General features: G+C 46.8%; 1 pseudogene; it reads right to left on the bottom strand.

The window, feature by feature from the left end:
• The window catches only part of LOC119280142, a 38,417-nt pseudogene extending 15,168 nt beyond the window's left edge, over positions 1-23,249 (bottom strand).
• Between the last annotated feature and the right edge of the window lie 4,693 nt (positions 23,250-27,942).

The following is a 27,942-nucleotide window of genomic DNA, read 5'->3' as shown; positions in this document are numbered from 1 at the left end:
GCGTCCGATTAAAACTCCGTAACCATAAGTATTGCATGAGTGTTAGCAATTATGAAGGACTAAGTGATAGTTGAGTATGTGGACTTGCTTTTAAGCTCTGACATAGACTCATTCCGATGTTATGATAAATTGCAATTGCTTCAATGACTGAGACTATAATTTGTTGGCGCTCAATAAGGTTTCTGATTCATACTTTTGCATTGTGAAAAATCATCACTTGAACATAAGTAATCATATGAAAAAATCTTTACATGTTGCTGTTATGAAAATAATCATGATGCCTTCATGTCCGTATTTTATTTTTATCGATGCCTCTACCTCTGAACATGAGGACATATTTATTGTTATCGGCTTTTCGCTTGAGGACAAGCGAGGTCTAAGCTTGGGGGAGTTGATACGTCCATTTTGCATCATGCTTTTATATCAATATTTATCGCATTATGGGCTGTTATTTCACGTTATATCACAATACTTATGGCTATTCTCTCTTATTTTACAAGGTTTACATGAAGAGGGAGAATGCCGGCAGCTGGAATTCTGGGCTGAAAAAGGAGCAAATATTGGAGACCTATTCTGCGCAACTCCAAAAGTCCTGAAACTCCACAGAATATCTTAAAATAAAGAAAGAAAAATCATCGCCAAAGATGAAGGCCAGGGGGCCCACACCCTGCTCATGAGGGTGGGGGCGCCCCCCCTGGGCGCGACCCCTACCTCATGGGCCCCCTGGTGGCTCTCCGACACCCATCTTCTCCTATAAGAAGTCTTTCGATGAGAAAAAACAGGAAGCAAGCTTTCGGGACGAGACTCCGCCGCCACGAGGCGGAACCTTGGCGGAACCAATCTAGGGCTCCGGCAGAGCTGTTCTGCCGGGGACACTTCCCTCTTGGAGCGGGAAATCATCACCAACGATCCTCTCATCGGGAGAGGGCAATCTCCATCAACATCTTCACCAGCACCATCTCATCTCCAAACCCTAGTTCATCTCTTGTATCCAATTCTTGTCTCCAAGTCCGGAATTGGTGCTAGTAGGTTGCTAGTAGTGTTGATTACTCCTTGTAGTTGATGCTAGTTGGTTTATTTGGTGGAAGATCATATGTTTAGATCCTTTATGCATATTATTACCCCTCTGATTTTGAACATGAATATGCTTTGTGATTAGTTACGTTTGTTCCTGAGGACAAGGGAGAAGTCTTGCTATTAGTAGTCATGTGAATTTGGTATTCGTTTGATATTTTGATGAGATGTATGTTGTCTAGCCTCTAGTGGTGTTATGTGAACCTCGACTACATAACACTTCACCATTATTTGGGCCTAGAGGAAGGCATTGGGAAGTAATAAGTAGATGATGGGTTGCTAGAGTGACAGAAGCTTAAACCCTAGTTTATGCCTTGCTTCGTAAGGGGCTGATTTGGATCCATATGTTTGATGCTATGGTTAGGTTTACCTTAATACTTTTGTTATAGTTGCGGATGCTTGCAATAGAGGTTAATCATAAGTGGGATTCTTGTTCAAGTAAGAACAGCACCCAAGCAACGGTCCACCCACATATCAAATTATCAAAGTACCGAATGCGAATCATATGAGCGTGATGAAAACTAGCTTGACGATATTCTCATGTGTCCTCAGGAGCGCTTTTCCTTTTATAAGAGTTTGTCCAGGCTTGTCCTTTGCTATAAAAAGGATTGGGCCACCTTGTTGCACTTTATTTAATTTTGTTACTTGTTGCTCGTTACGATTTATCTTATCACAAAACTATTTGTTACCACTTATTTCAGTACTTGCAGAGAATACCTTGCTGAAAACCACTTATCATTTCCTTCTGCTCCTCGTTAGGTTCGACACTCTTACTTATCGAAAGGACTATGATAGATCCCCTATACTTGTGGGTCATCAGATACAAAAGCGAGAATTCAACGTAGGTGATTATGTGTTATTATTCAACTCTCGTTTAAGATTTTTTGCAGAAAAACTTCTCTCTAAATGGGAAGGTCCTTACGTTATCGAGGAGGTCTATCATTCGGTTGCCATAAAAATCAACAACTTCGAAGGCACAAGTCCGAGGGTGGTGAACGGTCAGAGGATTAAACATTATATCTCAGGTAATCCTATCATAGAAACCAATATTATTGAAACCGTAACCCCGGAGGAATACATAAGGGACACTTTCCAGAATGTTCCAAACTCCGAAAAGGAATAATGTATGTGGTACGGTAAGTAAACCGACTCCAAAACACTTCTAATGGCAATTTTTTTATCAGTTTTGGAATATTTATGAATTTTAGGAAGAAAGAAGTAGTCCGGGAAGGACACGAGGCCTCCACGAGGGTGGAGGGCGCGCCCACCCTTACTGGGCGCGCCCTCTTGTCTCATGGCCACCTCGTGTGTCTTCCAGACTCCGTTTTCTTGCATGTTATGTATTTTGGTCGGTAAAAGTTCATTATATAAACTCCTGAAAGTTTTGACTACCGTATCACGCAAAAATCCTTTGTTTTTGTTTCGAGCTGTCCCTGTTGCAGATTTAGAGCAATATGTCATCTCAGGATTCGGAGGGAGAAAGCTATGTGGCTGATTACCTTGCAAACCATAGGGTCTACGGGGACTTGGACCATTATGGCTGGATCACTGAGTAAGAAGAAGACCATGAGCCTAAGGGAAAGGAGGAGACAAGCTCAGACAAAGACGATGTCCCATTACCTCAACTAGGGGATATGCACGTGGAGTTTAAAAAGTCAAGCCTGCTAGATAGAGCAAAGAAGCCCAAGATCGAGTTTATCCCTTTTCGCCTCTTGCAGGAAAATAAACAGGAATTGTGCAAAATAATATTAAACCTCGAGCGGGAGATTGATGACCTAAGGGAGCAAAATTCCATTCTCAAGCGCAAGCTGAGAAACAAGCCTACATCATCGACAACTCCTACTTCACCACCTCCGAGGACATAACTACATGGGTATGGGAACTCCCCTTGGCAACTGCCAAGCTTGGGGGAGGTGCCCCGGTATCGTATCACCATCACACTCTTATCTTTACCGTTTTATTTAGTTCGATCCTTTTAGTAGTATCTTGATTTAGTATATTGAAGCTTTGATATTAATTAGTTTTAAGTTTTGCTTTGTGATCTCTCTATGTAATCGAGTCCGAGAGTTATCTATAATAAATATTAGTGTTGAGTCAAGGGCTTTGCTATCTTGCTATGATCTTGAGAAAAATAGAAAGAACAAAAAGAATAAAAGAGTTCATATTGATCTTATGGATAGTGATGACTTCACACATAGAAAGTATGAGGCATAAAAGTTGTTGAGAGTTGATAAACGTAGTTTTGGTCATCGCTGCAATTAGTAGGAACTAATAAGGAAAGAGAGGTTTCACATACAAATATATTATCTTGGACATCTTTTATGATTGGTGATACGTCTACAACGTATCTATAATTTTTGATTGTTCCATGCTATTATATTACCTGTTTTGGATGTTTATGGGCTTTATTTTTCACATTTATATCATTTTTGGGACTAACCTATTAACTAGAGGCCCAGCCCGTATTGCTGTTTTTTTTTGCCTATTTCAGTATTTCAAAGAAAAGGAATATCAAACGGAGTCCAAACGGAATGAAACCTTCGGGAGCGTGATTTTTGGAATGAACGTGATCCGGAGGACTTGGAGTGCAAGTCAAGAAGCAATCGAGGCGGCCAGGAGATAGGAGGGCGTGCCTACCCGTCCTGGGGGCGCCCCCTGTCTCCTGGGCCCCTCGAGTGGCCACCGACGTACTTCTTCTTCCTATATAAACCTAGTACCCCGAAAACATCCAGGGACCCACCGAAGAAATATTTCCGCCACCGTAACCTTCTGTATCCGCGAGATCCCATCTTGGAGCCGTCGCCGGCGTTCTGCCGGAGGGGGAATCCACCACGGAGGGCTTCTACATCAACACCATAGCCCTTTCGATGAGTTGTGAGTAGTTTACCACAGACCTTCGGGTCCATAGTTATTAGCTAGATGGCTTCTTCTCTCTTTTTGGATCTCAATACAATGTTCAACCCCTCTCTTGTGGAGATCTATTCGATTTAAACTCTTTTTGGGGTGTGTTTGTCGAGATCCGATGAATTGTGGGTTTATGATCAAGTTTATCTATGAGAGATATCTGAATCTTCTCTGAATTGTTTTATGTATGATTGAGTTATCTTTGCAAGTCTCTTCAAATTATCGGTGTGGTTTGGCCTACTAGATTGATCTTTCTTTCCATGGGAGAAGTGCTTAGCATTGGATTCAATCTTGCGGTGTCCTTACCCAGTGACTGAAAGGGTTGCAAGGCACGTATTGTATTGTTGCCATCGAGGATAAAAAGATGGGGTTTATATCATATTGCTTGAGTTTATCCCTGTACATCATGTCATCTTTCTTAATGCGTTACTCTGTTCTTATGAACTTAATACTCTAGATGCATGCTGGATAGCGGTCGATGTGTGGAGTAATAGTAGTAGATGAAGGTAGGAGTCGGTCTACTTGTCACGAACGTGATGCCTATATACATGATCATGGCTAGATAATCTCATAATTATTCGCTCTTTTATCAATTGCTCGACAATAATTTGTTCACCCACCGTAATACTTATGCTATCTTGAGAGAAGCCACTAGTGAAACCTATGGCCCCCGGGTCTATCTTTTATCATATAAGCTTTCAATCTATTTTTATTTGCATCTTTACTTTTTGCATCTATATTATAAAATACCAAAAATATATTTATATTATCATATTATCTCTATCAAATCTCACTTTTGCAAGTGGCCGTGAAGGGATTGGAAACCCCTTTATCGTGTTGGTTGCGAGTTCTTCGTTTGTTTGTGTAGGTTCGTGGGACTTGTGAGGAGCCTCCTACTGGATTGATACCTTGGTTCTCAAAAACTGAGGGAAATACTTACGCTACTGTGCTGCATCACCCTTTCCTCTTCAAGGAAAATCAACGCAAGCTCAAGACGTAGCAAGAAGGATTTCTGGCGCCGTTGCCGGGGAGGTCTTCGCTCAAGTCAACACATACCAAGTACCCATCACAAACTCATCTCCCTCACATTTACATTATTTGCCATTTGCCTCTCGTTTTCGTCTCCCCCACTTCACCCTTGCCGTTTTATTTGCCCTCTCTTTCCCAATCTCTCTTTCTTTTTCAGTTGCCTTTTTCCGTTTGCTCGTGTGTTAGGTCATTTACCTTGTCGGTATGGCTAGTCCTCCTATCCTTGTTTTTACTCCCGAACATGAAATTCTCAATTTTAAGCAAAGGGAGGGAGAAAATTTAAAAGATGCTTGGCATAGAATTTGCAATGCTCAAAATAATCCACTAGGAAGCTTTCTACTTCCTTTCTTCTTCGCAATTTTTATGTAGGCATTACTCCTTGGAATAAATGCGTTCTTGATACCATTACCGGAGGGGATTTCTTGAGTAGCCATACGTTTGATTCTTATAATGCTATATTAGATTTGTTTGGCCCACCACTTCTTTGGTTAATGGAACTATTTTAACTTTGGAACATGTTATGCAACGGTTTGGGATTATTGAAAATAAAATTGCCACTGTTGAGTTGATTGAATATTTGGATAAAAAGATTCGTAATCAGATTACCCAATACGGATCTAGGGTTGGAGTTACTTTGAAAAATCTTAAAGAGAAAGAACCTATAGTTAATGAAAAAATAGATCTAGATTCTGCAAGAATTGGTAAACTTGAGGATATCATTACTAACTTAGGTTCCGCGTTCTTCCATGAAAAACACTCCAAAATCCCCTACCAAAACTGCCAAGTTTATTTATGTTCCTAAAAATAAGGGTGAATCTTCTAGTAAGGAAGACGCGGATCTCAAATCCATAAGTGTTCATCCCAATTGTCTCTCTATCGTTAAGGAACCTTCTGCTACAAACGAATTTCTTGAATTTTTGCCTAAAGGTTTTATCATTGCTAAAAAGGGAGAAACCCCTAAAGATTATAAGTGCTCTATTGAGGAATCAAGTGCTAAATATGGCACTACTTAGATCTATCCTTGCTTTTATGCCTAGCTAGGGGCGTTAAACGATAGCGCTAGTTGGAAGGCAACCCTATTTTCTTTGTGTTCTTTGTTTTTGTTCCTGTTTAGTAATAAATTTTGCATCTACTTTCTGTTTAGATGTGTTTTGATGTTTTAATTAGTGTTTGTGCCAAGTAGAACCTATAGGATAACCTATGATATGAGTTGATTTGATTCTGCTGAAAAACAGAAACTTTGCGCTCATGAGAAAACATTAAATAAATCACAGAAACGTGCTTTTGCATTGATTATTTTTTCTGTTGATCAATAGAAAAAAAATTTAGGGCGTCCTATTTTGCTAGGATTTTCGGAGTTCCAGAAGTAACCGAAAGTTACAGATTGCTACAGACTGTTCTGTTTTTGACAGATTCTGCCTTTCGTGTGTTGTTTGCTTATTTTGATGCATCTATGGCTAGCATGTAAGGGTATGAACCATAGAGAACTTGGAATACTGTAGGTTTAACACCAATATAAATAAAGAATGAGTTCATTACAGTACCTTATGTGGTGGTTTTTCTTTCTTGCACTAACGGAGCTTATGAGATTTCCTGTTGAGTTTTGTGTTGTGAAGTTTTTAAGTTTTGGGTAAAGATTTGATGGACTATGGAATAAAGAGTGGCAAAAGCCTAAGCTTGGGGATGCCCAAGGCACCCCAAGATATTCAAGAATAGCCAAAAGCCTAAGCTTGGGGATGCCCCCGGAAGGCATCCCCTCTTTCGTCTTCGTTCATTGGTAACTTTACTTGGAGCTATATTTTTATTTGCCACATGATACGTGTTTTGCTTGGAGCGTCGTGTATTATATTAGTCTTTGCTTTTTAGTTTACCACAATCATCCTTGCTGTACACACCTTTTGGGAGAAGCCTACTTGATTAGAATTTATTAGAATATGCTATGTGCTTCACTTATATCTTTTGAGCTAGATAGTTTTTGCTCTAATACTTCACTTATATCTTTTAGAGCACAGCGGTGGGTTAATTTTGAAGAAATTACTGGTCTCTTATGCTTCACTTATATTATTTTGAGAGTCTCTTAGAACAGCATGGTATTTTCTATGGTTATGAATTTGGTCCTAGAATGATGAGCATCCAAGTTGGGTATAATAAAAACTATCATAGAAAGTGCATTAAACACTAGGATCAATTTGATGCTTGATAATTGTTTTGAGATATAAAGGTAGTAATGTTAGAGTCATGCTAGTGGATAATTATGAAATTGATAAATACTTGTGTGAAGTTGGCAAGTCCCGTAGCATGCATGTATGGTAAAAGTTGTGTGACGAATTTGTTGCATGAGGTGCTCTTTTGTTTGTCTTCCTTATGAGTGGCAGTCGGGGACGGGCGATGGTCTTTTCCGACCAATCTATCCCTCTAGGGGCATGCGTAGTAGTACTTTGCTTAGAGGGCTAAGTAGACTTTTGCAGTAAGTATATGAGTTATTTATGACTAATGTGAGTCCATGGATGTACGCACAGTCATCCTTCCACTTTGCTAGCCTCTATTTTACCGCGCAACTTTCGCCGGTAGCATGCACCCATTACTTACCTTTCTCAAAACAGCCACCATACCTACCTATTATGGCATTTCCATAGCCATTCCGAGATATATTGCCATGCAACTTTCCGCAATTCCGTTTATTATGACACGCTCCATCATTATCATATTGCTCTTTGCATGATCATGTAGTTGACATCGTATTTGCGGCAAAGCCACCTTCATATTCATTGCATATCCCGGTACACTGCCGGAGGCATTCATATAGAGTCATATCTTGTTCTAGCTTTGAGTTGTAATTCTTGAGTTGTAAATCAATAAAAGTGTGATGATCTTCATAATTAGAGCATTGTCCCAGTGAGGAAAGGATGATGAAGACTATGATTCCCCCACAAGCCGGGATGAGACTTCGGACTTTATAAAAATAAAAGAGGCCAAAGTAGCCCACCAAAAAGAAAAAGAAAAAGAAAAAGAAAAAAAAAGAAAAGAAAAAAGAAAGAAAAAAAGAAGAAAAAGAAAAAAATAGAATGAGAGAAAAAGAGAGAAGGGACAATTGCTACTATCTCTTTTTCACACTTGTGCTTCAAAATAGCACCATGATCTTCATGATAGAGAGTCTCCTATGTTGTCACTTTCATATACTAGTGGGAATTTTTAGTTATAGAACTTGGCTTGTATATTCCAATGATGGGCTTCCTCAAAATGCCCTAGGTCTTCGTGAGCAAGCAAGTTGGATGCACACCCACTTAGTTTCTTTTGTTGAGCTTTCATACATTTATAGCTCTAGTGCATCCGTTGCATGGCAATCCCTACTCACTCACATTGATATCTATTAATGGGCATCTCCATAGCCCGTTGATACACCTAGTTGATGTGAGACTATCTTCTCCATTTTTGTCCTTACAACCACCACCATATACCACCATAGTGCTATGTCCACGGCTTGCGCTCATGTATTGTGTAAGAGTTGAAAAAAAGCTGAAGCGCGTTAAAAAGTATGAACCAATTGCTCGGCTCGTCATCGGAGTTGTACATGATGGGAGTATTTTGTGTAATGAAAATGAAGCATGGCCTAACTATATGATTTTGTAGGGATAAGCTTTCTTTGGCTATGCTATTTTGATAGGACATGATTATTTGTTAGTATGCTTCGAAGTATTATTATTTTTATGTTTTATAAGCTTTTATCTTGAATCATTTGGATCTGAACATTCATGCCACAATAAAGAAAATTACATTGAGAATTATGCTAGGTAGCATTCCACATCAAAAATTCTGTTTTTATCATTTACCTACTCGAGGACGAGCAGGAATTAAGCTTGGGGATGCTTGATACGTCTCCAACGTATCTATAATTTTTGATTGTTCCATGCTATTATATTACCTGTTTTGGATGTTTATCGGCTTTATTTTACATATTTATATCATTTTTGGGACTAACCTATTAACTGGAGGCCCAGCCCGTATTACTGTTTTTTTGCCTATTTCAGTATTTCAAAGAAAAGGAATATCAAACAGAGTCCAAATGGAATGAAACCTTCGGGAGCGTGATTTTTGGAACGAACGTGATCCGGAGGACATGAAGTGCAAGTCAAGAAGCAATCGAGGCGTCCAGGAGATAGGAGGGCGCGCCCACCCCTCCTGGGCATGCCCCCTGTCTCTTGGGCCCCTCAAGCGGCCACTGACGTACTTCTTCTTCCTATATAAACCTACGTACCCCAAAAACATCCAGGGAACCACCGAAGAAATATTTCCGCCATCCTAACCTTCTGTATCCGCGAGATCCCATCTTGGAGCCGTCACCGGCGTTCTGCCGGAGGGGGAATCCACCATGGAGGGCTTCTACATCAACACCATAACCCTTCCGATGAGTTGTGAGTAGTTTACCACAAACCTTCGGGTCCACAGTTATTAGCTAGATGGCTTCTTCTCTCTTTTTGGATCTCAATACAATGTTCTCCCCATCTCTTGTGGAGATCTATTCGATGTAAACTCTTTTTGCGGTGTGGTTGTCGAGATCCGATGAATTGTGGGTTTATGATCAAGTTTATCTATAAGAAATATCTAAATCTTCTCTGAATTATTTTATGTATGATTGAGTTATCTTTGCAAGTCTCTTTGAATTATCGGTTTGGTTTGGCCTACTAGATTGATCTTTCTTGCCATGGGAGAAGTGCTTAGCTTTGGGTTCAATCTTGTGGTGTCCTTACCCAGTGACAGAAAGGGTTGCAAGGCACGTATTTTATTTTTGCCATCGAGGATAAAAAGATGGGGTTTATATCATATTGCTTGAGTTTATCCCTCTACATCATGTCATCTTTCTTAATGTGTTACTCGCTTCTTATGAACTTAATACTCTAGATGCATGCTGCATAGCGGTCGATGTGTGGAGTAATAGTAGTAGATGCAGGCAAGAGCCGGTCTACTTGTCACGGACGTGATGCCTATATACATGATCATGCCTAGATAATCTCATAATTATTCGCTTTTTTATCAATTGCTCGACAGTAATTTGTTCACCCACCGTAATACTTATGCTATCTTGAGAGAAGCCACTAGTGAAACCTATGGCCCCCGGGTCTATATTTGATCATATAAGCTTTCAATCTACTTTTATTTGCATCTTTAATTTTTGCATCTATATTATAAAATACCAAAAATAAATTTATCTTATCATATTGTCGATATCAGATCTCACTTTCGCAAGTGGCCGTGAAGGGATTGACAACCCCTTTATCGCGTTGGTTGCGAGTTCTTTGTTTGTTTGTGTAGGTTCGTGGGACTTGTGAGGAGCCTCCTACTGGATTGATACCTTGGTTCTCAAAAACTAAGGGAAATACTTACGCTACTGTGCTGCATCACCCGTTCCTCTTCAAGGAAAACCAACGCAAGCTCAAGACGTAGCAATTGGGAGCACTCATTAAGTATGACATGCTAAAAGAGTCGACGTGGACAAGGAAGACAACGTAATGGTTTATGTTTTCTCACATCTCAGTTAAAGTATATTGTCATTGACCTTCCAAACATGTTGAGCTTGCCTTTCCCCCTTGTGCTAGCCAAATTCCTAGCACCAAGTAGAGATACTACTTGTGCTTCCAACTATCCTTAAACCCAGTTTTGCCATGAGAGTCCACCATATCTACATATGAATTGAGTAAGATCCTTCATGTAAGTTGTCATCGGTGCAAGCAATAAAAATTGCTCTCTAAATATGCATGACTTATTAGTGCGGAGAAAATAAACTTTATACGATCTTGTTATGGAAGCAATAAAGGCGACTGAGGGAGTCCCAGATTAGGGGGTGTCCGGATGACCGGACAATAACCTTTGGCCGGACTCTTGGACTATGAAGATACAAGATTGAAGACTTCGTCCCGTGTCCGGTTGGGACTTTCCTTGGCGTGGAAGGCAAGCTTGGCGATACGGATATGTAGATCTCCTCCCATTGTAACCGACTCTGTGTAACCCTAGCCCTCTCCGGTGTCTATATAAACCGGAGGGTTTCAGTCCGTAGGATGAACAGCAATCATACCATAGGCTAGCTTCTAGGGTTTATCCTCTCTGATCTTGTGGTAGATCTACTCTTGTACTACCCATATCATCAATATTAATCAAGCAGGAGTAGGGTTTTACCTCCATCGAGAGGGCCCGAACCTGGGTAAAAACATCGTGTCCCTTGTCTCCTGTTACCATCCGCCTAGACGCACAGTTCAGGACCCCCTACCCGAGATCCGCCGGTTTTGACACCGACATTGGTGCTTTCATTGAGAGTTCCTCTGTGTCGTCATCTTTAGGCCCGATGGCTCCTCCGATCATCAACAATGATGCGGTCCAGGGTGAGACTTTTCTCCCCAGACAGATCTTCGTATTCGGCGGCATTGCACTGCGCGCCAATTTGCTTGGTCATCTGGAGCAGATCGAGAGCTACGCCCCTGGCCATCATGTCAGATTTGGAAGTTTTAACTACATGGATGACGTCCGCGGAGACTTGATCTTTGACAGGTTCGAGCCACAGCCGAGCGCGCCGCACTATCACGATGGGCATGATCTAGCTCTACCGCTGAACAGTGCCCAGGAGGTCGCCCCAGTGTCCGCTCCGACCCTTAGCTCGGAGCCGACTGCGCCAATCGAGGACGGGTGGCTGGACACCGCCTCGAGAGCTGCAATCTCTACAGTGATCGAGCCGAACACTATCCTTGTCCTTTGCGAAGCTCGTGCCTCCAAGGTGCCGGACTCCTTTCCGGACTCCGAACCTTCCGCGCCCCTGCCGATCAAACCCGATCGGGCGCCGATCATGGAGTTCGCCGCCGCGGACATCTTTCAGCACTCGCCCTTTGGCGACATTCTGAATTCACTAAAGTCTCTCTCTTTATCAGGAGAGCCCTGGCTGGACTATGGTCAGCAAGGTTGGGATGCGGACGACAAAGAAATTCGAAGCCCACCCACCACCCACTTCGTAGCCACTGTCGATGATTTAACCGACATGCTCGACTTCGACTCCGAAGACATCGACGGTATGGACGCTGATGCAGGAGACGACCAAGAACCAGCGCCTATAGGGCACTGGAAGGCCACCTCGTCATATGACATATACATGGTGGACACCCCAAAAGAAGGGAATGGCGATGGAACAACGGAGGATGACCCCTCCAAGAAGCAGCCTAAGCGCCGGCGTCAGCGGCGCCGCTCTAAATCCCGCCAAAGCAAAAACAATGATTCCGGCACGGGAGATAATAACACCCCGGACAGTGCCGAAGACAACCCCCTCCAGCAGGATTCAGCATAGGAGGATAGAGAAGCCAGCCCTCATGAGAGAGTGGCAGACAGAGAGGTAGAGGACGATAATTACATGCCTCCCTCCGAAGACGAGACAAGCCTCGACGACGATGAATTTGTCGTGCCTGAGGATCCCGTCGAACAAGAGTGTTTCAAATGCAGGCTTATGGCCACGGCGAGCAGCCTCAAGAAAAAACAGTAGCAGCTTAGAGCTGACCAAGACTTGCTAGCCGACAGATGGACTGAAGTCCTTGCGGCCAAAGAGTACGAACTCGAACGCCCCTCCAAGAGCTACCCAAAGCGCAGGCTGCTACCCCGATTAGAGGAGGAAGCACCTAAACCTACATCACCAGCGCATGACGCAGCCGACTGGCCACCTCGTGGCCGCGACAGAGAGGCCTCTCGGCCATCCACTCAAGCCGCACCCCGGCGTCGCTCAAAAATACCAAGGCACGGGGAAATGCGCCAGACCTGAGAGACATATTGGAGGACAAGGCAAGGCAAACAAGATCGATCTACGGATCGCGTGGGCGCCCAACGGCACGTGACGATAACCATCATGCCGGATATGGCAAATACGGCCAGGCCGAACACAACAGACAAAGCTCATTTGGGCTACGGCGTGATATAGCCCAGTACAGAGGCGCCGCACACCCACTATGCTTCACAGATGAATTAATGGATCATCAAATCCCCGAGGGTTTTAAACCCATAAACATCGAATCATACGATGGCACAACACCTGCGGTATGGATCGAGGATTATCTCCTTCATATCCACATGGCCTGCGGTGATGATCTACACGCTATCAAATACCTCCCACTCAAGCTTAAAGGACCAACTCGGCATTGGCTTAACAGCTTGCCAGCAGAGTCAATTGGTTGTTGGGAGGACCTGGAAGCCGCATTCCTCGACAATTTCCAGGGCACCTATGTGCGACCACCAGACGCCGATGACCTAAGCCACATCATTCAGCAGCCAGAGGAACCGGCCAGACAATTCTCGACACGGTTCCTAACCAAGAAAAATCAAATAGTCGACTGTCCAGACGCAGAGGCCCTCGCAGCCTTCAAGCATAACATCCGAGACAAATGGCTTGCCCGACACCTAGGATAGGAAAAGCCGAAATCCATGGCAGCCCTCACAACACTCATGACCCGTTTTTGCGCGGGAGAAGACAGCTGGCTAGCTCGTAGTAATAACATGACCAAGAGCCCTGGTAATTCGGATACCAAGGACAACAATGGCAGGTCGCGTCGCAACAAGCACAAGCGCCGCATTAACGGCGACAATGCTGAGGATACGACAGTTAATGCCGGATTCAGAGGCTCTAAACCCGGTCAGCGGAAAAAGCCATTCAAAAGAAATACTCCGGGCCCGTCCATTTTGGACCGAATACTCGATCGCTCATGCCAGATACATGGCACCGCCGAAACACTAGCCAATCACACCAAGAGGGATTGTTGGGTGTTCAAGCAGGCAGGTAAATTAAGTGCCGAAAACAGAGACAAGGGACTGCATAGCGATGACGAGGAGGAGCCCCGGCCGCCGAACAATAGGGGACAGAAGAGCTTTCCCCCACAAGTGTGGACGGTGAACATGATATACGCAACCCACATCCCCAAAAGGGAGCGGAAGCGTGCACTCAGGGACGTATATGCGTTGGAGCCAGTCGCCCCAAAGTTCAACCCGTGGTCCTCCTGCCCGATCACTTTTGATCGAAGGGACCACCCCACTAGCATCCGCCACAGCGGATTCGCCACGTTGGTTCTAGACCCAATCATTGACGGATTTCACCTCACTAGAGTCCTCATGGACGGCGGCAGTAGCCTGAACCTGCTTTATCAGGATATAGTGCAAAAAATGGGCATAGATCCCTCAAGGATTAAACCCACAAAGACGACCTTTAAAGGCGTCATACCAGGTGTAGAGGCCAACTGTATAGGCTCAGTTACACTAGAAGTGGTCTTCGGATCCCCAGATAATTTCCGAAGCGAGGAGTTAATCTTCGACATAGTCCCGTTTTGCAGTGGCTATCACGCCCTGCTCGGACGAACCGCATTTGCAAAGTTCAATGCGGTGCCGCACTATGCATACCTCAAGCTCAAGACGCCAGGCCCTCGAGGAGTCATTACGGTCAATGGAAACACTGAACGCTCTCTCCGAACGGAGGAGCATACGACGGCCCTCGCGACGGAAGTACAAAGTAGCCTCTCAAGGCAATTCTCCAGTCCGGCTATTAAACGTCCGGACACCGTCAAGCGCGCCCGGAGTAACCTACAAAAAGACCGCCTAGCACGCACCAAGCAAGCTACATCGAATGTCCAGGTGGTCTCTATAAGACCGCCTAGCACGCACCAAGCAGCGCAGCCCCAACCCCAACCCTCGCGAAATTGCGAAACCAGTACCACGCGTACATAATTACACTCTGGAAATACCATGGGCACAGGGGGATGGGCACAACCACGACACGCCCAAAATGCGGCTCAACCGCACTAGGGGCTCCCGATTTTGTCATTTCTTTTTTCTTACTTTTAGGACTCCACTCTCCGGAAGGCCTGTCCGGCAATACAATCGCCGAACACACGATGCAACAGCCAGGGAGACAGCAAGCTACATCGAATGTCCAGGTGGTCTCTATAACGAGCTAAATACCTGTCTTACATAAAGTGTCTCAGCTTGCCCCTGGAGGGGGACATGTCAAATAATCCCATCTCTTGCTTATCACACTATTTGTATCGTTCTGCTTTCACAGCAGCCTTTTAATAAACAATACATAGCTCTTCTCTATTATTGCATTCATTTTTTATGTAAATATGTTCAGTTATGACATTATGCAACCGTACACTTTGGTACGGCCAATACACCAGGGGCTCAAGTACCCCAGAATATGGTGTGAGAGGTCCGAACACTCTCAAGAGTGCGGCACCCCGAACTTATAGCATTATATGCATCGGCTTCGAATCATGTCTTGGGTCAATAGTTGGGTTTGCCCGGCTCCCATGTTTTGGTACCTTACGTTCCGTTATATCGGCTAAGGTAGCGCTGGGAGAACTACTGCGATTGTGCCCCAGCTGAGCTGGGTTAAGCACCTCAGTAGAGAAAGCTAAAACTGACCGTCATGATAGGGCGAGAGCCGGTCGCTGTTCGAGAGGTTTTTGAGTCCCTAAAGACTTATGCCGCTTAGAGCGAGGAGCTGGCTTTGTCCGGCCTAGGCGTGGATAGCGCCCCGAACTCGGTCTTCCGAATACTAGGGGCTTCGCCGAAATTTAAAATTATAGAATTCTATGGCTAAGTGAGAATGATAAAGCATTATAGTCCGATTGCCTTGTTCGTTGTGCTGAGCGCCTCCCTCGAAGGACCCAAGAATGGGAACAAGAGCGCTCAGGTTTATCTCGAACACCCCAGCACTCGTGGCATGGGGGTAGAAGCCGATGAATCGCATCTCTCGGATTTAATAAACGACCGTGCAGAAGGTAATAATTTAAATTCAAAAAGCGTTGCTTAGCGCATATGAACAAGTTTTCAGCGCACAGGATAACACGAGCGAGTTTACTCAAAGATTACATCCTTGGAACACTCATTGGCCACAAGGCAGGCACCCTTCAGGACGTCCTCATAATACAACTCGGGCTTGCGATGCTCCTTCCCCTCCGGTGGTCCATCTGCCACCAGCTTCTCAGCATCCATCTTGCCCCAGTGTACTTTAACACGGGCAAGGGCCCTACGGGCGCCTTCGATGCATACAGAGCGCTTGATGACTTCAAGCCATGGACAGGCATCCACCAGCCGTCTCACCGGCCCAAAGTAGCTCCCAGGCAGGACCTCCCCAGGTCATAGCCGGCCTATAAGGCCCTTCATGGCCTGTTCGGCTACCTTATGGAGCTCAACCAGCTGCTTCAGCTGGTCGCTCAAGGGCACCAGGTGTCCGGCCTCACAATATTGGGACCAGAACACCTTCTCCATCGAGCTCCCTTCCTCGGCTCGGTAGAATGCGGCAGCGTCGGACACACTGTGGGGCAGATCTGGAATGCTCCTGGAGAGCTCCGGACTCGGGTAAGTAACAAGTAATTCACTTTGACGTGCTTGCTTTGCATAAAGAATGCCTTACCCGCCGCTATCTTCTTCATCGCCTCAATTTCCTGGAGGGCTTTTTGGGCTTCGGCCTTGGCAGATTTGGCGCTCTCAAGGGCCGAGGCAAGCTCGGACTCTTAAGTCTTTGAGTCAAGCTCCAAACTCTCGTGTTTTTTCACAAGAGCGTGGAGCTCTTGCCGCACCTCCGCCACCCGCGCCTCCTGCTTTTCTCGCTCGGTGCGCTCCACGGCCGCATTGTCTTCGGCCTTGGACAATGCTTCTTTCAGGGTCGCCACCTCGGTTGTGGCCCCGGTAACACTCACGTTGGTCACTGTCATTTTTTGCAACCAGGTATTTTTTATATACTAACATTAGGTACTACTTACCTTCCTTGTCCTCGAGCTACTTCTTGGCAAGGCCAAGCTCGTTCTCGGACCGCTCGAGGCTCTGCTACAATGCATCAACCTCCGCAGTCAGTGTGGCAGAGGTCAGCAGCGCAGCCTGCATTCCCATATTGACATATTTATGTTAGACTCCTGCGTATATCTTTTTAGATCCTCAGTTCGTCTTTTTCTTCGAACACCAAACTGAGCATCAGGGGCTACTTTCTATGCGGTAATATTTTTACATGTCTTAAATACATACCTCAAAGCCTGTTAGAAGGCTGGCACAGGCTTCCGTCAGCCCGCTCTTGGCGGACTGAACCTTCCGGATCACTGCACTCATAATAGTGCGGTGCTCCTCGTCGATGGAGGCGCCGTTAAGCACCTCCAGCAAATTATCTGGTGCCTCCGGTTGGACGGAGGTCACCGGCGTCGTAGGCTTGCCCTTCTTACGAGGGGGCCGCCTGCCGGACTCCGAAACCACTGAAGGTTCCGGTGCGGTGTCCGGCCCAGGGCCAGACTTAGAGCCCTTTGGGGTTTTATCCCCTTTGCGCCTAGAGTCCGGAAGGTCACCTTGCGGCGCCTCCGGGGCTACCCCCTCCTAGCTCGGCCCCTTTTGGGACTCCACCTCGGCATCGTCCGTGGGGCGAGGGGAGGTAGCAGTCGGGAGTGAAAGACTATTCACATCCGACGAATCCAGGGATCCGCTCGATGAAGCGTCGAGCCGGGCCTTGGGCGGACTGCATGATTATGTTCGGCGTTAGAAGATACTGTTCAGTAAAGGAACACCATGAGTTATTCTGGTATCCGGATACTTACGATTTTGCCAGGGGCTTGGCCCTGGATGGCCACTCCTCTTCGCCGTCGTCGGCGTTGGTGGAGTAGTCCGGGAGAAGGGTATTTCCCTTCTTGGACCCTCCGCCCCCCCCTAGTTGGGGTGGCCTAACTTTTCTTTCCTCCCCCCGTTGGAGGGGGAGAGGCCTCTTTTTCCTCCTCATCGTCTTTGTGGGAGGAGTGCGCTTCGGAGTCGTCGGGCGATGAATCCGACACCACCAGGCGCCGGGAGCTCTTTCGAGTTCCTGTGGCCTTCTTCTTGGCCTTCTTCTCCGGCACCACGTGAGGTGCCGGGACCAGCAGCTTTGCCAAGCGGGCATCTGTTGGGCCTTCGGGCAAAGGAGCCGGACAGTCGATCTGTCCGGACTTCTTCTGCCAGTCCTGTTAAAGGAATGGGAGCTTAGATCCCGCATAGAGTCAAACTATGAAAAACAAGTATTCTGTAATGGGTAAAACAAGCTTACCACGCTGGCTTGGCGCTTGCGCAGAATCTGTGATCCTCGGTAATGGGAGGGGGAACCTCGGTGCCCTTGAATAGCACCTTTCAGGCATCTTCGTGCGTTGTGTCAAAGAGCCTGGACAAAGTTTGGTGCTGGGCCGGGTCGAACTCCCACAAGTTAAAAGCCCGTCATTGACAAGGGAGGATCCGGCGAAAGAGCATGACCTGGACTACGGTGACAAGTTTAACCTTCTTGTCAATCAGGTCTTTGACGCAGGTTTGGAGTCCGGTCAGCTCTCCCTAATTACCCCACGACAGGACCGTCTCTTTCCAGGAGGTGAGCCGTGTGGGGATGCCAGATCGGAATTCGGGGGCCGCTGCCCATTCAGGGTCACGCAGCTCGGTGATGTAGAACCACCCCGATTGCCACCCTTTGATGGTTTCCACAAAGGATCCCTCGAGCCATATGACATTGGGCATCTTGCCCACCATGGCGCCTCCGCACTCCGCCTATTGGCCACCCACTACCTTCGGCTTGACATTGAAGATCTTCGGCCATAAGCCAAAGTGGGGCTTGATGCGGAGGAAGACCTCGCACACGACGATAAACGCTGAGATGTTGAGGATGAAGTTTGGGGCCAGATCGCGGAAATCCAGGCCATAGTAGAACATGAGCCCCCGGACAAATGGATGGAGTGGGAAGCCTAGTCCGCCGAGGAAATGAGGGAGGAACACCACCCTCTCATGGGGCCTGGGGGTGGGGATGAGTTGCCCCTCGTCTGGGAGCCGGTGCGCAATGTCGTTGGAAGGTATCCGGCTTTCCTCAACTTTTTGATGTGCCCCTCCGTGACGGAGGAGGCCATCCACCTGCCTCCTGCTCCGGACATGGCTAGAGAAGGTTGAGGTGGGAAGTGCGTACTTGGGCACTGGAGCTCGAGTGCGCGGAAATGGATAAGCAAAGGAGGAAGAAGGCGTAGATGGGAAGGGTGGATCCTTATCCCCTTATATGGGCGGACGAAACTATGTACCCCCACCAGCCTGGTAAAACTCGCTTATCTCCCAAGCGTTGTGATTAATGGCACGGTTGGGTTACCCACGCCCGTATTGATGAGAATCCCGGAATAAGGGGACACGATCTCTGCTTCGACAAGACGTGCCAAGGAAACCACCTCGCTAAACACGCTGAGGTGGGACAGTAAAACGATTCGAATAAAGGCTTGGCCATGGCATGATGTCACGCTATGGAATACGTTAACAGATTAGATTTGTACAAATATTATTCTCTCTACGGTGGTATGTGGAACTTATTTTGCAGAGCCGGACACTATCCTTGTGTTCAAAATCTTCTATGAAGTATTCGGAGGAGGAACCCGCCTTGCAATGCCGAAGACAATATGCGCGCTGGACTCGTCGTCATTGAAGCCTGGTTCAGGGGCTACTGAGGGAGTCCCGGACTTGGAGGTGTCCGGAAGACCGGACTATAACCTTTGGCCGGACTCCTGGACTATGAAGATACAAGATTGAAGACTTCGTCCCGTGTCTGAATGGGACTTTCCTTGGCGTGGAAGGCAAGCTTGGCGATACGGATATGTAGATCTCCTCCCATTGTAACCGACTCTGTGTAACCCTAGCCCTCTCTGGTGTCTATATAAACTGGAGGGTTTTAGTCCGTAGGACGAACAACAATCATACCATAGGCTAGCTTCTAGGGTTTAGCCTCTCTGATCTCGTGGTAGATCTACTCTTGTACTACACATATCATCAATATTAATCAAGTAGGAGTAGGGTTTTACCTCCATCGAGAGGGCCCGAACCTGGGTAAAAACATCGTGTCCCTTGTCTCCTGTTACCATCCGCCTAGACACACAGTTCGGGACCCCCTACCCGAGATCCGCCGGTTTTGACACCGACAGCGACGGACTACATAATAAAGGTCCATACACAAGTGACAATATAGTGACGTTCTTTCGCATTAAGATTTTGTGTATCCAACCCTAAAAGCGCATGATAACCTCTACTTCCCTCTTCGAAGGGCCTATCTTTTACTTTATGTTTTTACTTTATGCTTGAGTCAAGGTGATTTTCACCTTTCCCTTTTTCATTTTATCCTTTGGCAAGCTCCAATTGGATGTTTGTTAGCATGGACTATCATTGTTGACATCACTTAAAGGTGAATACGTTGGGAGGCAACACAATAAGCCCCTATCTTTCTCAGTGTCCGGCTGAAACTCTATAACCACAAGTATTGCATGAGTGTTAGCAATTGTAGAAGACTACATGATAGTTGAGTATGTGGACTTGCTGAAAAACTCTATTCTTGACTCTTTTTGATGTTATGATAAATTGCAATTGCTTCAATGACTGAGATTATAGTTTGTTAGCTTTCAATGAAGTTTCTGAACCATACTTGACATTATGAATTAATTGTTACTTGAACATGAGAAGGCATATGACAAATCTATTTATGTTGCTGTTATAAGAATGATCATGATGCCCTCATGTCTGTATTTTATTTTTATCGACACCTCTATCTCTAAATATGTGGACATATTTTTCGATTTCGGCTTCCGCTTGAGGACAAGCGAGGTCTAAGCTTGGGGGAGTTGATACGTCCATTTTGCATCATGCTTTTATATCAATATTTATTGCATTATGGGCTGTTATTACACATTATATATCAATACTTATGGCTATTCTCTCTTATTTTATAAGGTTTACCATGAAGAGGGGGAATGCCAGCAGCTGGAATTCTGGCTGAAAAAGGGGCAAACATTGGAAACCTATTTTGCACTGCTCCAAAAGACCTGAAACTCCATGAAACTTATTTTTGGAATTGATAAGAATTATTGAGCAGAAGAAACACCTCAGGCGGCCCACACCCTGGCCAGGAGGGTGGGGGTGCGCCCACCCCTACTGGGCGCGCCCCCTGTCTCCTGGGCCCCTGGTGACCCTCCGGTGTCCATCTTCTGCTATATTAAGGCTTTTACCCTGGAAAAAATCGTGGGCAAGCTTACGGGATGAAACTCCGCCGCCACGAGGCGGAACCTTGGCGGAACCAATCTAGAGCTCCAGCAGAGCTGTTCTGCCGAGGACACTTCCCTCCGGGAGGGGGAATCATCACGATCGTCATCATCAACGATCCTCCCATCGGGAGAGGGTAAATCTCCATCAACATCTTCACCAGCACCATCTCCTCTCAAACCCTAGTTTATCTCTGGTATCCAATCTTGTATCCAAAACCACAAATTGGTACCTGTGGGTTGCTAGTAGTGTTGATTACTCCTTGTAGTTGATGCTAATAGGTTTACTTGGTGGAAGATCATATGTTCAGATCCTTAATGCATATTATTACATCTTTGATTATGAACATGAATATGCTTTGTGAGTAGTTACGTTTGTTCCTGAGGACATGGGTGAAGTCTTGCTATTAGTAGTCATGTGAATTTGGTATTCGTTCGATATTTTGATGAGATGTATGTTGTCTTTCCTCTAGTGGTGTTATGTGAACGTCGACTACATGACATTTCACCATTATTTGGGCCTAGAGGAAGGCATTGGGAATTAATAAGTAGATGGTGGGTTGCTAGAGTGACAGAAGCTTAAACCCTAGTTCATGCGTTGATTCGGAAGGGGCTGATTTGGATCCATATGTTTCATGCTATGGTTAGGTTTATCTTAATACTTTTGTTGTAGTTGCGGATGCTTGCAATAGGGGGTAATCATAAGTGGGATGCTTATCCAAGTAAGGGCGGTACCCAAGCACCGGTCCACCCACATATCAAATTATCAAAGTACCGAATGCGAATCATATGAGCGTGATGAAACTAGCTTGATGATAATTCTCATGTGTCCTCGGGAGCGCTTTTCTCATTATAAGAAATTGTCCAGGCTTGTCCTTTGCTACAAAAAGGATTGGGCCACCTTGCTGCACTTTATTTACTTTCATTGCTTGTTACTCGTTATGATTTATCTTATCACAAAACTATCTGTTACCTACGATTTCAATGCTTGCAGAGAAAACCTTACTGAAAACCGCTTATCATTTCCTTCTGCTCCTCGTTGGGTTCGACACTCTTACTTATCGAAAGGACTACGATAGATCCCCTACACTTGTGGGTCATCACCTCCTCGTGCACGCGCCGCTCGTAGCGCGGGTTGGCGGCCAGGAGCGAGAAGAACTAGGTGAGCGCGGAGGACGTGTTGTCCTTCTCGGTCAGCACGAAGCTCAGCACGACGTCCCGCAGGAACCCCGCTTCGCGTCCGGCGAGCCGAACGACTCGCCGAGCTCTCTGCCGACAGCGGCGGTGGATTCTTCGTCCAGCGCCGACGCGACCCGTGACAGGAGGTGCTGCTCGTGCTCAGCGTCCTCGGCCGGCGCATCTTGCGGCGGCCGCTCTGCCTCCAGTATCCCCATCGCGTACTCGTCGATGACCCGGATGGCCACATGCATCCGCCGCTCGCTCCGACGTTGGCCAGCCTCATCGCCCTCCACACCAGGGTCGTCGGGTGGAGTATTCGCGTGAAGGAGATCTTGACGGCGTCGTCGAACGCCGCGAAGATCCCCGGCTGCGGCGATCCCCGGCCTCGAGCTCGAGCAGAGTGGAGCTCTCAACGCCGAAGGCCACGCCGCAGACGTTGTCGAAGGAGAAGCGCCGGAGCATGTCCTGCAGGTCAAGGGCGACGCCGGAGCCCGCGGCGGCGTCAAGGAGCGGGAGGAGGCGGCAGTGAAGGTGCTCCCAGAGCACCCACCCGGAGAAGCGGCGCAGCGAGCGGGACGAGAAGGAGTCGGAGGCGAGCTTGCGCTGGAGGCTCCAAAGGCGGCCGTCAGCAAGGAAGATGTTGCGGCCGAGCAGGTCAGCGAAAGGGACCGTGAAGCGCGCGCCTTTGACGTAGTTGGGGAAGTTGGCGCACAGGAGGTGGTCGATGGCCTCCGGGGTGGCGGTGGCGACGCCGCCGCCGAGTCCGAGCGGGCCGCAGACCTTGATGGTGGAGGACGGGGACTCCACCAGCTGGTCCGTGGCCCAGTCGAGGAAGCGGTGCAGGTCGCAGAGGAGCGGGACGGTGTTGCCGAAGACATGGTTCGGGTGCACGCAGTGGTTCGCGCTCGCCGCGGCCGGTGCGACAAGGCGCCGCCGGAGGTAGACGGCGAGGAGGACAGGCAAGAGCAGCAGCAGCAGCGCGATGCTCCCCTCGTCCATGACCTCCATAATTGACTCGCGTGGTGGTTGGTTGGCACGGCGTGTTCGGATTCTCTCCACTCCTCAACTCCGCTCCTGGAGTTGGTGGAGCCGTGCCGAACGCCCGAACTCTGCGGAGTTGGAAATCTGAAGTGGAGCAGGCTACAATGTAATTTCACGGAGCTATAGTTTTCAGGATCTCAGATCTTTAAAATCGGAGAGTTGGTAAGATTCACGAAGGGATTGCCAGCGCCAAGTGGAAAACGGTTCGAGCGGCCGCGCCCGACTCGCTGGCGTATACGGTTCTGCCTCTCCTCGTGAATCGGGAGCGAAGCTGCTTGCCGAACAGTTCTCTTCATCGGTATTTTTTTCGAGGAGCACCATGTTGAATGGAGGAGTGGGAGTTGAGGATTCAAATAAGCTGGACCATATCCGAACATGCTAGTCTCGTGATAAACGCGGACTTTTCTTGTGGACGGAGATGGGACGAGTTTGTGATCGCAACAGGGAAGACGAAGACCTGTGACCAACACGGTGGTCGTAGCTGGCGAATTCTGCTCAGCGCGCGTCATCTGTTAGCGACGACGGAGCGACGGTTGAGCCGGAGCCGGGGAAGATACACGTGAGCTAGGAGGATGATCCATAGATGCTCTGATAAGCAATCCCTCCGTCCACACTTACTCGTCGTTCAAATGTTTTTTTCGATAAAGGGTGCTTTTATTATCTCAAAAGGTAGCATCAAGCGGATACAAAACATTATGAGTAACACCCGGTCTCTGCATAACTAGGATGCACACAGCCTAACACGGAGAGTCTGACAAAATGAATGAAAAAAAAAAGACAAATCGGCGACGTAGAGTCCTATAGACCGACACTATGCCTATGTCGCAAGGGATGGTGGACCGATCCGGAGATTATGCTGCCACCCATGTTGGATAAAAACCACCGTAGCCACCTGCTCCAACCGCGTACACACCGCCTTGAACAGCGGTTGGTACTCCACTTGTTGTAGTGTAGACCACGTACGAAGCGAGTGCGTACAACGGAAAATAACCTGCAAAGGAGAATCATTTTTATCATTGAAAACCAAATCATTTCTACATAGCCAAAGCGACCATAGTAAGGTGTATGCTCCCACCCGTATTAGCGTTTTGAATCTATTTGGAATACCGTGCAACCAGTGACCAAAAATATTGGCGACACTTGTGGGCGGATACAAATTTGACGCTATTTGGATGATCGACCATGTAGTACGTGCAAACTTGCATTGGAAAAAGAGGTGTTTGATTGTCTCCTCGTGAGTACAAAAACAACACTTCTTACTCCCTAGCCAGTTGCGTCGTGCGAGGTTGTCTTTGGTTAGAACAACTCCCCTACGAAGATACCACATGAAAATCTTAACTTTTAGTGGAATCTTCGACTTCCAGATTTTCTTATTGTTACTCCCCGGTACCTCAGAATGCATGAGTGCACGGTACATAGAGTCTACTGTGAATGACCCTGATGTAGTAAGGTTCCAGTGAAACACACCCCGGCCTTGTCTAATATTAATCGAATCCAAACGGGATAAAAGATTGTGCCATGACATAAGTCGGGGGACAATCAAATCCCGCCTAAACGAAATATTGGGTGGGGATGAACTGAGCACTTGCGCAATAGTATTATTCTTTTCGCGAGCAATGTTGTACAGGGCTGGATATTGTTCTCGAAGACTGGCATTGCCTAGCCAGATGTCTTCCCAGAAACGAACCTCCGACCCGTCCCTTATCGCGAAAGACCCAAAGCGAAAGAGATGTTTCTTTGCCGCCATTAGGCCAGCCCAAAAGTGCGAGTCGCCAGGTGTCCAATATGCCTGAGACACTGCCTTTTGGCCTAGATACTTGTTGCGCAGCATGGTTTGCCAAACACCATCCTCAGTAAGAAGTTAGAACAACCATTTACTAAGTAGGGCCTCATTCTTGATTTGCAAGTCATGAATTCCAAGGCCACCTTGGTCTTTCGGCCTACAAACCACACTCCTTTTGGCCAGTCTATATTTTTTCTTTTCACCATCTCCTTGCCAAAAGAATCTGGATCTAAAATAGTCCAGTCTTTGCAGGACCCCTTTTGGGAGTTGGAAGAAAGAAAGCATATAGAGAACCATATTTGTGAGGACAGAGTTAATCAAAACCAGCCGTCCTCCAACTGAGAGCAATTTGCCTTTCCAACTGCTCAATCGTTTCTCTAACCGCTCCTCTACATGCTTCCACTTTGCAATGGTGAGACGCCAATAATGAATCGGTATTCCCAAATATTTAATCGGGAATTGGCCATGTGCACAACCAAACAGGTCAGCATATTCGGCCGCCGCCTCAGTGGCTTCTCCAAAGCAGAAAAGTTCCACTTTTATGGAAGTTTATTTTAAGACCCGACATTTGCTCAAACGCTGACAACAAGAGTTTAAGGTTTCGAGCCTTGTCCAGGTGATGTTCCATAAAGAGAATCGTGTCATCGGGATATTGCAGAATAGAGAGACCACCATCCACAAGGTGTGGCACTACTCCTGCAATCTGGCCGTCCTGCTTGGCGCGCTCAATCAGAATAGCCAACATGTCAGCGACAATGTTAAATAACATTGGAGACATGGAGTCACCCTGTCGTAATTCTTTTTTGGTTTGAAAGTAATGGCCTACATCATCATTGATTTTGATGGCCACACTACCTCCAGTTACAAAATTATGGATCCACTTGCGCCATTTATTGGAGAAACCTTTCATCCTTAGGGCCTGTTGGAGGAAAGACCATTTGCATCGTTCAAATGTGTATTTTTTTAAGGAAATATATTAACATTGGGAAGATATCAATTACAGCTAGCATATGTACCAACAACATACACACAGCCAAAAAAACAAAAGAAAAAAAGATCCGGCCACAGTGATCACTAGCATCAGCGGCAGTCTAACCACCGTCAAACACACACCAGATTACAAAAGAGATTCTCCAAAAACAACACCTTTAAAAAGAAACAATGCATAAGCATGGTCGTTGCCCGATCGAAGATCTTGAGTTTTCGCCCTGAAGAAAGTTTGAGTTCCCAAAAACAATGCCTTCACCAAGGTCATTGCAAGATACAACCAATAAAGGCTAAACCTCTGGTTTTCACCCTGAAATCGGGACTCAGTACTCAAGGAGCACCACAAAAAAATGCAAATACCATTGCTGCCGCCCCCGCTTGCCAAGGTGGCTGTTGCAACTCACCAAACACCTGGCACACAATCATCATCGCATCCAATAAACCCTTCCACCAAAGCTTCAAGACCTGCAATCACAACCGCCATGACTTTCTCCACCCTATCAATGCCTTTAAAATCCTGACTTAGACAATATCCCATGACACCGATAAGAAACTGAAGCTTTACGCCGCGCTCTTGAGGCCATGCTGGCTAATAATATGAGCACGCGTTCCAATCTAGATATACAAGGGTGACATACTTCAATCCATATAGATCTCCGAAGGGGAAGACAGGACCTCGTGACCAGCCAGGTTCAAGAGGTTGACATCCGACAGAAAGATGACTTGGCGAAAGAAGAGTGCTAGGGCGAACAACATTATCAGGCTGAAGCCAGCAGCCCCCATGCCGCCCTCCAAACCTGTAGACAAAGGTCAGCGACGCCATATTGTGCCACACGCAATCGCGGAGGCCCGAACTTGGCGAGATGCCAACCATGGCAGGAGACGGGGACCGACCACTACTGGTCGGATCCGGCGACTCCCAGCCCCACTATTGCCGCTACGGCAACACCGTGCGTAGCCTGCTAGCCCAGCCATAACGCCGCCCAAGCGGCCGCCGCAGCCGACATTGCCACGAAGTGGGGCCGCTGCCCCGAAGCCCTATCTCCGCCATCCATCGCCGTCGGTGTGCCAGCAATCACCAGGAGAGGAGACCAGCCAAATTGCCCCGTGGTCGCCACCACACGCAGGCTTTGCCAGGCAGCAGCTACCGGCGGCGGCGAGGGTGGGGAGGGGGGAGCGGAGCAGGAGGGCCGCCGGACGGAAGGAGATGGCCGCCGCCCGAGTCACCCTGTTGGGGGACGACGCGGGGGCGGATCCCTTTTTTCCGGATTGTCACGTTTTTTTCGTGATATCCATTTTCACGACATCTAATTTGGAGCGGGCAGGAGCTTCACAAGCAGCTTTGTGGCACGGGAATTACCCACTTGAGGCTGCACCGTGTAGTAGACCGAGGAACGGAAGGCACTTCGTGAATAGTAAAGAGAGAGAGGAGAAAAGTAGAGAGTGGATGGTGCTCTATGTGGCCGAAAATGATCCATCTTGCCTATTTGTTTTTTGAGCTTTGACATAATTTGCCATCCTCCTAGCATAGCGCACAAGCAAAATGTTTTTCTTTGAGCAACCAAAAAATGGTTGTGTTTGAGTGATGATTTTGCATATTTATCATTTCATTCATGCATAGAGAGCCAATTGCATTAGATTGAGCAACGTGGTCTATAACTTTGTAAATTCCTCAGCCATGTGGTGCGTTTAGCATGTGAGTACCAAATTATTTAGACGAACTGTTCCATCGAGCCATACATCGTCTGCCTGACAGGTATGCACCAAGGCGCTTATTTTATTTACTCACTATAACATATAACAGCACCGCTGTCCGTTTCACGCGGTCATTCTCTCAAGAAAAACGAAAACAGGGAAGGTATATACACAATGCCGACACTA

This window comes from Triticum dicoccoides, chromosome 3B, assembly GCF_002162155.2.
Source record: "Triticum dicoccoides isolate Atlit2015 ecotype Zavitan chromosome 3B, WEW_v2.0, whole genome shotgun sequence".
Lineage (NCBI taxonomy): Eukaryota > Viridiplantae > Streptophyta > Magnoliopsida > Poales > Poaceae > Triticum > Triticum dicoccoides.
Note: the sequence above shows the minus strand (reverse complement) of the source record. Positions and strands in the feature narration are given on the sequence as shown.